Source organism: Protopterus annectens, chromosome 4.part1, assembly GCF_019279795.1.
Source record: "Protopterus annectens isolate FY-2018-M chromosome 4.part1, PAN1.0, whole genome shotgun sequence".
Taxonomy (NCBI): Eukaryota; Metazoa; Chordata; order Ceratodontiformes; family Protopteridae; genus Protopterus; species Protopterus annectens.
In genome coordinates this window covers 725,593,913-725,613,555 of record NC_056734.1, presented here as the reverse complement: position 1 = coordinate 725,613,555, position 19,643 = coordinate 725,593,913, and positions in this window count along the sequence as shown.

The following is a 19,643-nucleotide window of genomic DNA, read 5'->3' as shown; positions in this document are numbered from 1 at the left end:
TCACCTCAGGATGAATTTGTGGTCTCCCATCCATTTGGCTAGGTTGCACTTGAATAAGGTCAGTGAGGACCTCTGCTTCACATGAATTAGAAGTTTATTCCAGAGACAAAGCAATCTCTGGGAGATATATCTGTTTCTCCAGCATGTTCTGTTTATTTCACAGGCTAAGTTAAGATCCCTAGAGCGAGTGACTCTTGTGCCACTTGACTTGCAGATGTGCAGCATTTCCATCAAGGCAGGATTGGAGACTCCCCTATACACCAGGCAAAAGTCGAGTCTATATTATAACATAGAAGTCTTAAAACTTCGAATGTTATAATATCGAACCATTTTGATTGAAAGACTATAACATCGAACACTCAGAATAGCACAATTTTTCCCAAGCACACCAAAATATATAATCCACACACATACACTTCACAAAACTCTACACTAAACCATACATACACTACTAGCTATCCACTTACTTTAACCCAACCCTAACCCTAAGATCCCTAACTATCGCACACTCACCTTACCTTCTCCCTAACCCTAAAGTCCTTATCGCACACTCACCTTACCCACTCCCTAACCCTAAGGTCCCTATCGCACACTCACCTTACCCACTCCTTAACCCTAAGGACCCTAACTATCACAGTCACCTTAACCCGATCTGTTAGCACACTTACCTTAACCTGGTTCATAACCTTCGCTCCACAGTCGAGGAAATAGTGAAGCTGCAGAAACGGCCCACCGAATACTTTCCCTATGAAAGTATTCGATATTCTGCAGCTTCGCTATTTTCAGCATTCAGTGCATAGGGCTCGATATTATAACATTAGAAGTTTTAAGACTTCGATGTTATACTATAGACCCACAAAAGTCACCTATCAGTTGCCTATATAATACAGAGTAGAGTGACAGAGCTTTCAGTATATCCATGTAAGTCATGGTTTGGAGGCCCTGTATTTTCTTGGTGAAAAACCTCTGTAGTCTCTACAGCTGCTGCAGGTGTCTGGTAAGATACATGCAAAAGGGAGCATTGTACTCTATTATTGGTCTGAAGAGGGTCGAGTACATTGGAGTTATAACATCCTTAGACCTGGATGCAATGCCCTTACTTATGAGATGCACAAAGCAGAAGGCTTCCTTACCACTGTGAGAATGTGGTGGTCGAAGTTCAGATTGTTATCTGCTTGTGTTCCCAGATCTTCCACTACTGGGTTTGAACTTAGGGGGCTGCTGGCAATATTGTAATTAGCAGCGAATTCCTCCTTGCCAAAGGTGATAATAATGCATTTTTTTGCATTTAGTTTTAGACCATGACTTTGGCACAGTCATCTGTCTGTGTTAATCCCTCCTGTAATATGTTTACATTGTTGAGGGACTCAGTGAACCTGGTAAAGTAAAGGCCATCTACTTTAGCTTGGACTACCGAGAAATAGATTCAAAACAGTAAAGGGCCCAGCACAGATCCTTGTGGTACACCACTGGTGACAGTTCTACTGGTGGAGGTGGACTCACCAGTTGTGACAGTATGTTTTCTGTCAGTGAACCAATTGGCTGCCCATCTAGTGATGTAAAGGTTAATCCCCGGTTCAGAGTGCTTCTCAATGATACCGGAGTGGGGGATTATGTCACAGGCCTTGGTTAGGTTAAGATAGGTAATATTCACTGTCTTACCTTCCAGAGCTTTGGTGAATTTCTCGAAGATGTCTTCTAGGTTTAATATGCATGATCTACACTTAATGAAGCCAAACTGGGCTGGGTCTAGAGTTTGAACGTTGTTTATGTTATTGTTGATAAGGTCCATGATGATTCTTTCCATGGCATTGCAGATGAGGCTGGTTAGGCTTATGGGTCTATGTTTCCCAGGGTTGGTTGATGCCCCCCCCCCCTTTGTGCAAGGGGATTACTGTTGCTGTTCTTCACTCTGCTGGTACAAAGTCAGTTCTCAGGCTACAGTTAAAGAGAATGCTAAGTCGGTCTGCTATGTCCTGTTTTAGATTGCTTAGTAAGCAACCTGTAATGTTATCTGGTCCCATTGAGGTCATGTTTTTGGCCTTGGAGAGCACAGATATGATCTGATCTCTAGAGATACTAGGCAGTGGACAGGTATGCTTTGGGGTATGGCTGGTGGGGACAGGGTGGTGAAGTTTCCACCAAATCTGTCACCTAGGAGGTTGGCAATTTCCTCTGTTATACTATGAGTGGTACCATTTACTACCAGTTTGGCACATAGCCTGGCATTCTTTTTTAGATTTTAGATGTAGTTAAAGAATGCCTTATGACTATCCTTAGCTAAGGATGGTATTTTAGAGTCCCAATACTCTAGAGGACTTTGCAAGATTTCTGATTTGTTTGTTCAGGCTTTGGAGGGAATTGCTCCTCCGCAGAGTCATGTCCATCTTTTTCTTAGACATCAGTTTCTTCCTTTTGCTATATAACTTGTTTTTTCAGGAGGACCTGGCTTTGATCATGGCAGGTACAGCTAAGTCTATAGAATTGCTTAAGTGTTTATACATGGCATTTGTGTACACCTCTGCATAGGAGTCATAGTCATTGTTGTCTATGATTGTGGGGGGGGGGTATAAAATCTTTTATAACATTGCTTAGTAGGCTTAAGTTTGCTTTGGAAAAGTTTTTAGTTTTTTTTGTTCCTGTGGGGGTGACAGGTCCAATAGTTACTTTAAACGAGACTGATTTATGGTCTGACATCACCATGGGGGGGGAGTGCAGTGACCCCCTCCATGTTTGTGAGTATTACGTCTAGAACATTTGAGCCTTTTGTGGAGTTGTAGACTATCTGTTCCAGAGCATTTGTATTGACAATGTCCAGGACTCTATAGGCGAGCATGTTTGTGCTTGTGTATGTCACCCAGTCGATGGAAGGATAGTTGAAATCTCCCATGACTAAGGTGTTGGGCTGTCTGGCGAGTGACTCCAAGTAAGTCCAGGTAGGTGGTGGGCTTTTCTTGGTTCATGATGGGGGACCTATTGCTACCAATGATGTGATAGGGTATTTTTCCTATAGTTAATTGGGTATGGAGTAGTTCAAGAGAGCCGTACTGTTTAACAAGTCTCGAGATATACTCGTCTTTCATGAAGATGGATACACCTCCACCTTTGGTTATTTCATGTTCATTTTAAGGTCTGAATGTGTGGAAGGCATTGTAGCCTTGCACGGCCGGGGTGCTCTCCACAGCCTTGAATCATGTCTCAGTGACTGCACAGATGTCAGCATCTTCCATTATAGAAGAAACCATGTAAGTTGTTGAAAAAGCAGTTAATGGCAGAAAAAGGAGAAGCCTGAGAGTGAGTGTCAGATAGTGACCAGGTGTTAGAAGGGAGATACAACAGAACGTATGTGTTATTCATCTCAGACAGTACATGCTGAGTCACATGACTGTGACTAGGAGCAGTAATGTTGGGGAATGCAATGATTAATGCAGCAAAATTAAATATATTTACGATTCTGCCAGGTTTATTTTTCACCAGCTAAGCACAAGCACCGTTTTTCAGGAATGATCCAGTGCATCATCTGGTTAATTAACTTGCTGAGAGTTGCACTGTAGGCAAATGGGGACTGAGGGAATCAAACCCAGAGCTACAGGATGAAGCCTCCTAGCCTTACCCTTTATCATCTGTACTACACTGGTAGTCAGTTATCTTTTATGTGCTAGAATTTTACAAGAACAAGAAAGAAAGGCACCACTAGGTTCATAAGTAGGTGGCTGCCAAGGCAGAGAAAAAGTTGTTCTTCATATTTGAGAAAAGGTTTGCACATGTAAAATACCACGTATAGTGACCCATAACCATCAGTAATACAGTAAATTGAAACTGTTATCCTGCTATCCATGAACTAATTTAAAATATGTCAGTTATTTTATCCTTCTACAAGACTTATTTCTGGTTAGTAACATGGCAGTGGGAAAAGCAAGAAAGCAAGAAATATATGCAGTGTGTGTATATGTGCATATTGCTGTGCACGCAGAGTAAAAGTTAATTTTTATGTGATAGAGTTATAATCTGGTGAAATTTCTTGCACACATCATATATGGCTTGTCAGTTTAATCCAAGAACAGATCTATTTTTCTTTTGTGTTGTATTTGCATAAATTCTCTGCATAGCTTTCAACTTCTTTGAAGAATCAGGGCCAAAGCCCAGAATAATGGAGGTCAAAGGCCGCAAACATTCACTTACAAAGTTAATAGAACAACCGAGACTGCACCAGCATGCATTTTAACATCTTATATTATTCACTGTCTGTAATTGTCAGTGATTTATTAGAAAATAAAAAGCTTACATAAGGGACAGGGCAAAAATATGAGGAAAAATCAGGGATAGTAGAGAGTTATGCACCTGTGTATCTGCCCATTTCTATGTCTCATGCACATAATTCCTTTAATAGAAGAAAGTTGCATAGTTGCTTAATTGTCAGTGACCATTCTGTTGAGATGTGTTTTAACCATTTTAGCTTACTAACCAAATATTCATGTTCCATATACATGACTGAAAGCATAAGTACCCAAAGGAACAGATGACACAATTCAAAGAAAGCATCCATGTAAGGCTGGGGGGATTACTGGAAAACAGGCATGCAGCTCATTCCTTCCGAAAGATTCTTGGCGTTTTTATAGTTCCACTGATGGTCATTGTATCATATCCATGATGGACTTCAAAGGGAATGATAATCTGTTTTTAAATCTGTTTCCTTGCCTGAAGTTATTGCTTCAGCTAAATTTAATATTTCACAGTTCTCAAGGTGAAGTTCTCATGATTTTGTCAAGAGTAGGCAAGATTAGATATTTCCAAAAATCGTCCATGTTTGCAGAACAGAATTTCACTGACTTGTGATCAGGGTTTTTTGAACCTAATGAGTTTAGAGGTCTACTGAGCTGACCTTTTTTCTGAAGTCACTAAAGCAAACTGTCATCGTGGATTACAGCATCTGGTTCGAGCCCCACTGGTAGGCCATAACCAAATTTTGGGCTGATTGTTATGTTCTGCCTTTTGTTTTCTTCACAGTTTTAATACTACTACTAATTATTATTATTTAGTGCAAATGCAGATGATATATACCAAGTCTGAATCTGCAGTATCTTGGAATGGTCCCCTACTGCCAGTTACACCTATTTTGCCCTTTGAACATATAATTAGCAGGGGTGCAGGAGACTCAGGGCCATACAAATGTTTTAATGTAATTGCAAAGAGTTTTGATATTAATGCTATTCACTTTGCTCCTTATTGTATCTTGCTAATGGACTCCTTATTGTATCTTGCTAATGGACTCATCACTATGGGTCCCTTACATTTAAGAGGGAGCCCTCTTAATCCGGGAATGAAGATGTGCAAACTCAGCAGTTATAAAGAAATCTCATTAGCCATTTAAATATTTTTAACAGTCTCTGATAAGGAGGTTTAATATCTGCCTGTAGCAGCATGCATAGGTAGGTTCTGGAATTTTTTTCATAAAACTCAATCCAAACTTTTGCATCTTTTCCCCTTATACCACTGGCATAATCGTAGCACTGCCTATATGTGCATTTAAATGTGCTATCTGTAAGTCTCAGCGTTATTGTTCTTTCTGAGGTGTTACATCAGGGCCTCATACTTCCTGAAATCGAGGAGCTCTTCATGTATATTTTCTCTATGCCTGTAATATAAGATAAAATGTTCTGTTCTATGTTTTTAATGTTCTTTTACTCAGTAGAGTAAATTATCTCAGCAGCTTTTCTGTCTGTGGCAATTTCCTGTCTTACTAATATCCCTATAATGTTAGGGAGATGATCTGAAATGAAGATGTCCATATTTGCCATTCTTTGTACCCATCAGCTTTTAAACTTAATCAATATGCTTCACTATGAGACTAATTACAGTAGACTCTCTCTTATCCAGTCACGCTGGGACTGCACCATAGGCTGGATAAACAAATGGCTAGTTAATCAGAAAAAGCATACAAAATAGCATTTATAGGTTATAAATCAGGTAGAATGACATGAATTGTGTTGGTATGCATTTCTAATGAATATGAAGTATAAAACTCAAATGTCTGTTATTATTTAGCCCAGAGGAGGCAGAAATGTTGTTCTTCTCTGTTGTATTTTGCTAGGACTATGGCAGAAATTTGACGAGTGGTTAAAGAGGAGGCTGGATAAGAGGGAGACAACTGTATTTCCAACAAGGTCCTCTGACATTTCGCCTTCTTTTACTATGACATATTGTGTTGCAGTTAAACTTGAAATGTCAGATGTTGTTTTTATGTGATTATGATTTTATGTTATATTTTCAGAGATTCTCACTGAGCTTGAGTACAGTCCATTCTGCTCTAAGAAGACGTTCTAATCACAACGTGCAGTTTGCAATGCCTTATGAAGCTCATGGTTATACTACAAGGTTTGTGCGACATCTTTTCCAGCTGCTGCTTTTGACTCATGGTAACCATGTTTAATAAACACTGATATTATTGTTTGAAAATTGCCATGGAAGCAGTAAACAACATCTTGGGTAAGAAGAGAATTCAGATTAGCGGAACATGCTGTACCAGCTGAATTAGATGGCCTTTGCATTGTTCATTATTTTGTGAATACAGCAACTTTTCTTTCTGTTTGGCACATTGTTCATACTCTGCCTTAAGCTGTAGGACCCTGAAGGCATCTTTAGATAAACTTAAGCTATAAATATCTTAGCAATTTTTGAAGTAACCATATTACCCAGTCTGACATAGTATTAAATTCCACAGTGGCAATGCTGTGGTAGTTTTGTCATTATTCCCCACCCCCACACCAATATATTACAGTAATATGCTCTTTAAAGAAGAATCCACAGGTAGGTATAACCTGCAATTGCAGAAAGACACATTTTGATTCGGTCAAGTGTTTATGTCTACTTTGTATATAAACAAGTAATTCTATATAGAGAAAGGCATAAAATATATTCTGACACCTCAGTGGCTGGGAAGAGATGTGAAGTTGGCTGATCTTCCTAATTAACTACATTTTATTAGCCATTGCTAGTCTAAGTGGTCCAAGCCTGGTACCTGGGGCCACTTACTGCACAGATTCTTAAAAAAAAACAACTGTTCTACTACGTGGCCACTTAATTTTAGCGAGTGTTTACCAATGCCATCCTGCTGGTTGCATGTCTAACAAAAAATTAAACTAAAATATTTCGTTATTACATTTTAAGCATATTAAATGTCCATGTTACAGACCTTGGAGGAATTTTACAGTGCCGAAGCACAACGGAGTGCTGACAAAAAATCCATGTAAACTCTGGGAGAATTTAGGCCAAAGAGCATGCCAGGATCAAACCTCTGATATGGAGGTGAGGCTGCAGTACTAGCTGCAGCAACCATTGAACCAACATTCCACCTAGGAAATCTACGAAGCCTTTGTGTCAACCACTTTATATGGGTATTTTGCAGTTGTAGGTCTCACAGATCTAGCCACACTTTGACTCTAAAACACTAAGCTATTATGCATTGTTTCTAAAAACAGTAATAATAAATAGCCTTTCTATTATTATGTCACCATTATACTTAGAGGAACTCAGTAGTATGAAATGAATGGAAACATATATAAAGAATGATGCCACTGTATGATAAACCAGCATATAGATACTGACTCCAAATACCACAGGAGATATTACAAAGCTTACTGTGGCATCAACTGGTATCATTTTATTTCAACATATTCTTGCTGAAACAACACTAATGAAAACCATCAATTTTGCACACATTTATCAAAGTTATCCTGAAAAATCAGAAACATCCTCGCCGCTCATGGAAACTACCTACCACAGGTAGGTCAATTTCCACAACGGTGAGAAAATGTGATTCAGAATCATCTATGGCCACAATAAGAAGTGCCTCATTATTAACTCATTAGTACTCTACCTATGACTAGTACTATCAGACCTGAAATTGTGTTTTCCCTAGCAGCACATACATTGGCGTGGCAAAGGCACCCCTCTGTGTGCGCACGTACACCCACACACACACACACACACACACACACACACACACACACACACACACACACACACACACACACACACACACACACACACACACACACACACACACACACACACACACACACACACACACACACACACACACACACACACACACACACACACACACACACGTGCACTCATGCAGCTTCATTCATGGCACAACAGACATGCAAACACACACATCCCCATACATTAACACATACCCATGCCCACATCTTCAGTGAACGTATCTGCACCATTACTGTTTCTATAGCAGTGAATGTGTGATGACAGCTGTTTTATGATGGCATTCACTTTTTCCAGCAAGAATGTGATTTATTTCTGCTGACCAATTCCCTGAATTGTTTGGCAGTGAAAATCAGGAGCCACTTATACTTCCATGGGGTAGCACATGGTTAATTAGCATTGGTGACTCCCACAGATTGCAGTAGTAGCATGTAGCTGTACTAGACAAAACACCCTCCAGAATCTGAAAGGTTTACCAAAAGTGGGAAATCAGACATGCTAAGGCTTGTGAGTCAGAAAAGCCCTTTTAGCTACTCACACTTATTTGTCTGAATATAATATTCTTGTTCCTTTCCAGTCCTTGACCATTTTATATATATATATATATATATATATATATATATATATATATATATATATATATGGATCACCTTCATTTCGTCGACAGTTCATTTCACTGACACTCAACTCAGCAGGCCCAGTTCACTGAAACTTCATTTCACTGACACTCATTTCGTCGACAATGATATATGGCCTATTCCCCACTGTAGAGTGACCCTGGAGTTAGAATATATAGTAAGGGGGTGTGGGGGGGCACAACCCCCACAATGGGGGTGTGGGGGGGCGAAGCCCCTCACATACTGGGGTTCTATAATTTTTTTTGGTAATAGTTATTCATTGCACTTGTAAGAATGCATCTGTATACTGTAAAACGTTTATGATATATGGGGGGCTTTGCCCCACCCCCCATTGTGGGGGGCTGTGCCCCCCACATCCCCCTTACTATATATTCTAACTCCAGGGTCGCTCTACAGTGGGGAATAAGCCATATATCATTGTTGACGAAATGAGTGTCAGTGAAATTAAGTTTCAGTGAATTGGGCCTGCTGAGTTGAGTGTCAGTGAAATGAACTGTCGATGAAATGAAGGTGATCCATATATATATATATATATATATATATATATATATATATATACACACACACGTGTCTTTAAATAATGGTACTTTTAGCCTTACTCATAGTCCCTTTTGTGTGTTATTTCATCTGGTTTGCTGAACACTGCTGTCTAGTTTGAGACAGAAAACTGATGGAAATGGCAAAATTGCACCTTGTGTTTTGCCTCCTAACTTCATCTTTCAAACTGATTTTCTTCTTGAAACTTAATTCCTTTGCAGTGACATCTCCACTGATTTTCCACAACCTGGGCTGGTTACTTCCTTTTATTTATTTATTTTTTTTACCTTTATGAAAGCATTTTATTTTATCTAGCAGGGATTGTGCTTTGACTTAGACATCCATTTTATATACACAAGTTAGGATGACTTCAGTCTGATTAATTTAATTTGTTTATATTAGATAGAAACTAAGAATCACATGAATGTGCGCTTATACAGACAAGCATAAACACACAAGCACACAAATAATTTTATCTAAGCTCTCGTGTAATATAGCAGGTAGTCCTCCAAAATGTTGTAGGCACATTCTAATATTTGCATGATTTTCTTTGTTTAACAACTTATTTAGGGGAATCTTGGCATGCACCGATACTGGCTAGCTCATAGTGTCATTTTATAATTTGTAACTGTTCTTCTCGTGTCTGCTTTTTTATGCCGATGCACTTGGTGAGAATTGACATTTAACTAGTGTCTAGTATTATCACAAAAGGCTAAATCTCTAGAAGCTCCAGTGCTGCATCTGTTTTAAATTCCATTCATCTAGCATTTCAGACATATAAGCAAAATGTTTGTACATCTAGTACTCCAGCACCTACAGACTATCCCAGTGCCTTGTAATGTTGCATTTTTGGAGATGGTCTGAAGTGTTTTAATCTTCTTGGGTAGAAATGGTTTGTTTTACATTTTCTAGATTTTATACTCCACATTGCAAATTGAGTAACTGCAGTGGTGCAGTGGTTAGCATTGTCACCTCACAGCAAGAGGCTCTCTGGTTTGCTTCTAGGCTGGGGTGCCTTCTGTGCCAAGTCTCCATGTCCTCCCTGTGGTCACGTGGGTTTCCTCTGGGTGCTTCAGTTTTCTCCCACATTCCAAAGACATGCAGTCAGTGGACTGGGCACTCTAAATTGATCATAGGTGAGTGAGTATATGAATAAACCTTGGTGTAAGGTGATTGTCACTGCTAAAATGACACCCTGATCCCATGTGCAAAATGGAAAAAGGGGTTGAGGATAGATATATGGATTTACAAAATTGCTTTCACATCTACTTTTTTCAGTTAACTGCTTGAACTGCTGTTTTAGAATTGTATCTTAATTTGGTACTATGAACATGTCTGTAGTTATGACATTCCCTGGGATTCAGAAAAAAATCTCACTATGGGTGCTACGAGATGAGGCCAAAAAGGACTGTGTGATTGTGAGAAATGTGATTCAGAGACATGTTAACCAAAATTAGGAAAGACCTCATTACTGACTAATTTGCCTGTCTCTGAACTGCATGCTGTTATCGCTAATACTAATGAACACTTTCCTGTGGCAATCACCTCTGGTGGCACATGCATTGCTTTGGCAAGGACAACCCCCCTTATTCAGTCGACTACACACATGCCCATGCACACACACACACACACACACACACACACACACACACACACACACACAATCACACACACACACACACACACACACACACACACACACACACACACACACACACACACACACACACACACACACACACACACACACACACACACACACGGATATATGCCAATACCTTTTACCTGTCCCAGAGTTTATAGAATACAACTAATGTAGTCTGTTATTTATCCTGTGCCCCTCATAAATCACAGATGATTACAACCAGTCAATAATACCAGACATTAGAATTTCATTCATATTGTTCAGAAAGGAATGAGTGGACACAAACGTTTGACTGAGTTAATTGAGTTGGCTATCTGAGCTAACTGACACAGCCAAGGAATACTCTGAATTACTAATCAACACAAATGCCTTACTGCAGTCACTTCTGAGGGAGAGCATATGGCTAATTATTATAGACCTCTCCCCTTGAATACCTTATTATTATATTGCTTAGCCAAGAAGACAGTCCACGAAGGTGAACCTAAAGACCATGTAAGATCCTTGCGGTGGGCCTGCATCTAAATCAGAAAAGGCTACTGTGAGTGGTAGTAGCCCACGTTAGGGCTTTCTCATTCTGAATCTGGCCCACTTTGGCTATTTCTTAATCTTTTCCTCTGTCTCATTAAGTCCCAACTTGACAGAGACTCAACGGATTTAATTTTGTTCCACTAAAAGTAAATAACTTGAGTAGCATTGCATGCCTCTCCAAACTCACTCCATGTGGGGAGCAAGTCCTTCTCAAAATTATGCATACCAAATCCATAGCCATGAAGCTGTAGAAAAAAGTGAAGCTCAGCCAAAATAGGAAGTTACTGCCAGATTACACTTAGAAATAATGATGGTACTGATTTGCTAAGGAAAACAGCAGTCAGGAAGTGCAGAGTCAAGCAACTGAACTTGACCAGCTGGAATGCCATTGAGTTGCACCTCAACAAGGTGTATAGGAGCAACTTTTTAATCAATCATCCCCTCAAAGCATGATAGAGATTCAAGTAACTGACCAATGTACATGTGCTCTGAGATCTGACTGATTCTGTTTTTCACTGTAAGGTGATTTACTGTTTAGCTTTTCCTGTAGCAGTTACTGATATCACTTTGTTAAAAGTAAAGCTCCACAGAACACGCATTTATCTGCATTTTCTAACCTGGGATTCTATTCTTTTTCTAAAATAATATTAGCTTGATCTCTTATGTTGACTTTTGTAAATAAATGGATGTATTTAATATGGGAATGAAGTAAAAGACAGAAAGAAAAATAGATGTATATAAGAATCTTTTATGGCACCTTGATAAGAATGACAAATAATACTTTAAAAAAGAAATATATCAGAAAAATCAAGACGAAAATTAAAAATTTGTCATATAAGCAAAGATATTTTACAAGGGAAAAAAAAAGAAGTGTAACAATATTTAAATAAAAAAGTAAAGGAATACAAATATAATGCATATAATGGTAAGGTATGTGAAAGGATGGTAAAAAAGAAAGAAATTCATAAAGTAAAACAGTTTGCAGAAGAAATAAATAAAGAAATAAATAGAGAAACAAATTATAATAATCAAATTTGAAAAGTTTATAAAGGGGGCAAATGGGAATTCAGCAACTGGACCAGATGGTATAGGATATTTAATGTATAAGCATTTAATACAATGGCAACAGGATATTTTAATAAAATATTTAATGAATGGTTAAATGGTAGTATTAATTATGAAGAAATATGTAGAGGTGTTAGGAGATTTATTTGGAAGAAAGGTGAAACAAATAAAATTAAACATTGGAAACCAGAAATGTTGAATAATAGAGATCATAAACTTTTTATGAAAATATTACGAAGAGGTTAAAAAATAAATTTAATTATATAATAGAAGAAGAAATGTATGCAGTTAAAGAAAAATATCCAATAATTGTTAATAGTAATTAGAGAAATAGTAGATGGTATAAAAAAAAAGAAAAATAAATGAAACTAATAGTAGTTGACATTGATAATGCATTTGATTCAGTAGAGCATGCCATCTTATGGCAAATAATGGAAAAAATGTAATTTTAGTATAAAAATAAAGTATGTAAATCAGCATATAAAATACTAAGATTAACGTGCTAGTAAATGTTTGATTAAGTGAAGAAATAAAAATGGATAGAGGTATAAAACACGGGTGTCCAATGAGTAATATTTTGTTTGCAATACTAATGAATAGTGTAATAAAAGGAATAATTGAAGGAAGTAGATATGTACAGGAAATGGAAGTGATATATCCTATCATTATGAAATATGCAAATGATATAATTTTAATAGCCAAAAATAGAGAAGAAATGAAAGAGTTAATTATGAAAGTGAATGATAGATTGAGAGAAGTTGGATTTAAAATTAACTAAAAAAGTAAGAATTTTTGAGATGAGAAGAAGATAGAAGGAATAACATTTGAAAAAAAAAAGATATCAATACTAGGAATCAATTTTGGAGAAGATACTATATTAAAGGAACAATGGGAGAAAGTCTTAAGAGATTTAAAAGGATTTAGTATTATGCCGGGTAGTTATAGATTGTTCTTTAATTAAAAAATACATTTGATAAATACAATATGGATGGGAGAATTGTCATATAGAGTTAGTGTATATATGATACCAAGGGGTCTATATTAGCAAATTGAAAAACCCTTTAACCAAATACCTAAACGTCGACACTTATAAAGCGAGCTGCAAAAACCCCAAACGCACTAAACAGTGAAAAATAAAATAACGAACTGTCATAGTCGGCCAACTCCACAACCCGCTACATACTACCTACCCAAACAAAATAAATAAACCACATACATACACTAACCAAACCCTACTACTAACCTAAAGTAAAGCACTAAAACCCTACTTCTAACCCTACACTAAACCCCACAAACACAACTAATTATGCACTATCCTTAACCCCTCCCTAACCCTAAGGTTCGTAACTACCACACAAGTCCCCTACAGACATACACCCAAAAAAATAAATACACATACCTATAACAAAACCCTACTTCCAACACTACACTAAACCCCACATACACAACTATCTATGCACTATCCTTAAACCCTCCCTAACCCTAAGGTCCGTAACTACTTCACACTTTCCCTACAGACATACACCCAAAACAAATAAATAATACACATGCATACAGCTAAATAAAACCCTACTTCTAACACTACACTAAATCTTACATACATTACCTATCTATTAACTTACCTTAACCCACATCCTGACCCTAAAGTCCTGTCTATCACACACTTACCTTACGGAGCTATACCGCAGACGGGCCAACCATTGCACTTCGACATTTCCATTTTTGCTGTTTTGGATGTTCGGCGTTTCCATATTTCACGCAATACGTGTAGCTCTTTCTGTATTCGCGATTATGGTCTTTCGCTCTGCTAATAGGAACCCGAAACCAAGTGAGATGGAGAAAAAAGATTATTGAAATTATGTTTCAGTTTATTTGGGGGTCTAGAATAAATCCAGTGAAAAGAGGAGTATTGTATATGGAAAGGGAGAAAGGGGATTTAAGTTTAATAAATCTAACAGTATTTGAAGCTTCATTTATTTGTATAGAGTCTATCTAGTGTAGATAAACAGAAAAGAACATAAGTTAGTTACAAGTATATTTAAGGAAAATATAAAAGAGAATGGAATATAATTAAAATGAACAAAAGGGGAAGAGAGAATGGAAAAATTAAGACATGAGAATGTATCAAGAAAAAATACACAACATGACATCAACAACCCTAACAGCAAACAGCTCAATGCCGGAACATTTTTCGCAAAGGAACTATTTTGCCATTGTACCTTTTCCAAAGCAATGCAGGATAGCAGTAGGAAGGAGGGAAAGCAGTCTGCTTTCTTTAGGTAACTTACTGTAACAATACGTTTTGGAGATCACTATTTCATTTTTTTTTTTTTTTGTTTAATTGCACTTAGCGATTGTGCTTTAAATCTTTGCCTTATTTTAGGTTTTGCTTGTGGAATGCAAGCATTAGGAGCCAGGAATCATTTTCTTTAGTTTATTAAAATTATAATAATAATAATAATAATAATTGCAGATCCAGATGGAATCACCACAGGAGATGAATTACCTTAGGAAAAGTCTTTCTTTATTAGAAGATATATATATATATTTATTAAAATTATGTTAAAGATCCAGCAAATAGCTCTTCTTACTGAGGCTTATCAGTGAGTAAGGTTTTGTTGTGAGATTGTGAAAGCTCATTTAAGGCTGTGAAGGAGGCCACCTATCCTGGCATATAGCGAAGAATAGGTTTCATTATTCTTTCAGCAGGCTTTTTGACACATTATGCAGATCTCTGACTTGTTGAGGGATTTTTCTTGAATTGTTAATTCCAGCTTAGAAACACAGAGAAAAAAAGGAGACAAGTTTGATTCCCTTCATATAGTCTTTCATCTAATTTCTATGCAGTCATATCTGTGGCTCTATATCCTGTACTGTAATTCCTTAAGCCTCTTTTCATTGGCCTATTCCTCTGTATCTAGTAACTCCATACCTGCCTTCCAGACTCCTTGTATTATATGGTAATATCATGCATCTGAGTCTCCTTTACTTATTGTTCTGCTATGTTCAGTATCTCTTTTCTGCTCTTGTCTAATGCCTACTTATCTCATTTACATTGTTTCATAGGTAAGTACTATGTTAGCTGCCCCTGTGGGCCATTTTAAGCCTAGCCAATTTCTCTTTTTGTGCTTGAAGCAACCTATCCCATTTGGTTAGAGATTTGCCTTACCCATCCCATGGTCAATAATTATATATTACCCCTAATGAGAATGGCTGGGATCATACCACAGATAATTTGAGGGGATTCGTGTATGGAATAAAGTATTTAGCAGCTGCCTCTATCCATTAACAGTACAGGGGGCAGTCCTGGGGTAAATTTCCCATTTCATATCCATACATCCATGACATTACAACTAAATTTCCATTTAATGCAATTGAACAATCATGGTGAATACATTTCCAACTCAGCCTTATTAGTTCTGTCCTTTGTAGGTGATGATAGAACCTGTCCCTAACATACCATCAAGCCATTCCATTCCACCTACCAGTCTTGAGACCTTCATTGCTCACTGCCACAGCTGGTCATTATATGAGTTCAGGACAACTTGTGGTCAAGGAACTGACATTTTAATGAACTGAAAAAATATTTTATTTTATTTATTATTTTATTTTATTTTATTTTATTTTAGTTTACATTTGTTTATTGGGAAAGTTCGACTGGACAAATGTCCTTTTTCAGAGGAGGCCTGGGAAGAAAAGCTCCACATTAAAACATACAGTGATACACTTTAATAGTACTATGCTTTGGACAGGATGTTAACAAACTATTTAAGACACAGCTTGAGCAGCAGTTATAGTTAAAAGCTAACTAGTGGATTAACAAGAGTAAATAACACATGATGGGTTTTAAGCAACAACACCAGCAGCAAGACATTTACAATAAGTAGAGAAAGAGTGTATCATTATACAGTTCCGTGTACATATATAAAGAGATCAATGTTATGTTATGTTTCTGGGTATAGTATGAAAAGGAATTGAAATGTCTGGTGTGTTGTTTGTTGTGTTGAGGCACAGTATCATATAATGTTAGAGTTAAGAGGTGTAGATTAGTTTAGTCAGTAGATAAGGCAGAGATAGCAGCCATAGTAGTAGCATAGTCAGAGGGAAAGATTATGGAAAGATTAGTCTGGGGTAGAGCATGGGGACAGACATTTATTAAGGGGGGTTTTAGTGTTGTTTTAAACTGGGCTAGTGATGTGACTGATGTAATACTGTCCAGACGTGCATTCCAGAACTTTCCTATATAATTTGAGAAAAGGGAACCTCTTGCCTGATTTTTGGCTATATTCATTTTTATATGGTGTTTGTTAGCATAGCTTAGGGTTCTGTTTGTAGTATGAGGCTGAAGTAATGTTTGTAGGGCCAGTGTATTTTCAAGCTCATTAAGGACTCTATGGGCCATGGTTAACTGGTGGTAGTGAAGGAGGTGGGGGAGCTCTAAGCAGATGAGTTCTTAGAGTGCTATACAATGGTGATTTCTAGCTGGTAAGGTTTTGGCATATGTTGTAACAAGATTTCCGTTTTGCTAGCTCTGATTTTTTTAGATTTGTAAAAATGGGAGCTGCATATAGAAGAGTAGATATTACGTCTAACTGGGCAATGGTAGCTTTAGTATTTTTAGTGAAGTAATGCTTATTCCTATACAATGCTTCAAGTTTTTTGTGTACTTTATTTACTGTTAGGGAAATGTGAGCATCAGATCAAGTTACTATTAATTTGTACACCTAATAGTCTTGTATGTGGTGATGGTGAGATTATTGTTTTATTTTTTGATACAATGCTGAAAGTATTAGTGGGTGAGACTGATTTAGTGGGTTGGAAAATCATAAGTTTGGTTTTGTTGGGATTTAAAATTAGTCTGGAGTTTGTAAGCCAAGTCTCTACCACTAGAAAAGATTGCCGTGTTACATGATGACGGTCTTGGATAGAGGAAGCAGCACATATCACTGTCAAATCATCTGCATATTGGATGAAAGATACTTCTGGGATTGTGATGTGGAGGTTATTTGTAAATATTGAGAAAAGTAGTGGGCTTAGGATTGAACCTTGAGGGACACCTATAGTCACTGGTCGAAGGGATGATAAAGTATGTTTCCATGAGACTTCCTGCTGGCGTCCAGTAAGGTAAACCTAGAACAAGGCAAGGGAAGATTGATAGACATTTAGTTCAGAAAGTATGTTTAGTAATTTACTATGAGAAACCAAGTAATTCAAAGAAAGTACCAAAGTACTAAAACATTTTTGCAGTGGGGGTATGCCATTTGCACCCCTATATGGGAAGCTGTATTGAACATTCCTACTTATATGTTACAACTCACACTTCTTTCGTACATTTTAGCAATGCTGGAGCTATAATAATAATAGCATGACACAAATGTTTTAATTTACATTTTCTAATGATGTAAAATGCTGATAGAATAATATAAATCATAGTAACTCTAGTTGTATCAAAAGTACATTTTTCAACTAAAGTTACGTTTTATAACACAGTATAAATCAGCAGCAGCCTCTTCTTATTGAGGACTCTGTCAGAGAATGTGTCATTAAAAACATTACTTTCCACATTTAGGGGCAGTAGTCCCATCTTTGACAAATAACTGTCATAATATCACTGTGCTCAGAACTGGAATACACGCAGCAAAAAAATATGACAAACAGACCTTTGATGCCATCCCAGTACTTGCTTCCATATCTAGAACCTTTTCCAAAACTAAGGATTATTTTTTATTTTATTTTTATTTATTTTTATTTTATTTTATTTTACATTTGTTGACCAGGCTAGTCTAACTGGACATATGTCCATTTTCAGTAGAGGCCCAGGGAGAAAAGCTCCACATAAAACAGATAGGCACAAAGAGCATTAAAAATTCAGTTGCAGGACATTAAACTTCAGATACAGATAGTTTGTCGGACTAACACAAGTGTTTAAGGTAATTAAGCATACTTGATGGAACAGAAAAATAGAACAAAATATAAGATAAGATAATCCTTTGTGTTTTTTTTTTTTTTTTTGTGAACACTGTGGGAAGAAAGTATTCAGAAGGATATGGAAGATTCCCATCTCAGAGTTAAAGTAAGGAACAGAAGAGCAGACTAGTTAAAAACAGGATTGGGAGAGTAGGTGGAGGGGCAGAAACTCATCAAGAGACAGAAAGATGCCCAATCCATCTTTTTTTGGTACAGTAAGGGCAACTAGAAGGTATAGGACTTAAAGTGGCAATAAAGTGAGTAAGTAGCCCGGGAAGAATGATTGTGATGAAAATAGATAAAGTCTTAGTCAGGGTTTGAATAGGGACATAGTCAATGGCTTGTAAGGTATAGTTTAAGTTTCTTTTTGAAGAGTGTAGTAGAAGACAGAGATGTGAGTTCACTGGGAAGTAGGTTCCAATTTTTCCCCACTGTATTAGAAAAAAGGGAATCTCCTGCTTTATTGTTGGGTTTATGTCTAGATACCAGAAGTTTATTGGCTGAGCATAGGTTTGTAAGATTTTTATATGGGCAGATTAGACTTGTGAGAATAAGTATATTATCTGGGTGATAAACGGTTTTATGGGCAATAATTAGTTGATGAAATAAAATTTGATTGTGCAATTCAAGCCAACCCAGCTGCTTCAGACTTTGGCAGTGGTGGGTTCGAAAAGGGAAGCTGGTAGCAAATCTGGCAATATTATTGTAGGAGACTGCCAGCTTATGGAGGTTGCTTTTGGATAGATTTGTATATATAGGAGAGGCATAAAAGAGAGTAGAGATAAGGTGAGTGTGGGCAATAGTAGTTCTAGCTAAGGAAATGCTGATAGAATAAAGAAATATCACATGACATTAAAACTAGGTTTTGTTTGAGAAGCATAAACAGATTTGTCCTTAGTGCTAAAGTTCAAGGCATTTGTATATATTGCAGCATATTGACACAAATTCATTTTGTTATGATCACATGCAACTGTTCATAATTATTAGTAATATGCTTTCTACCCCGTGCAACAAAATGCAGTCATATGACTGTAGGTGCAGTGTGAAATACAAACACTGTCAGAGGATCTTCTTAAAATTGTTTTCTTAATGTGGAAGTCAGTTCTAAGGGCATTTTAGCACTAAAGTCAGGGTAAAATATTAATGCATTTCAGATGGCTTTAAGATGGCTTTTTCTAAATCAGTGTATTGCTGGGTGATCTATCTGCCTACCTATCTAATTACATCTGAGCATGACCCATTTTCAATTGAGACCTGGA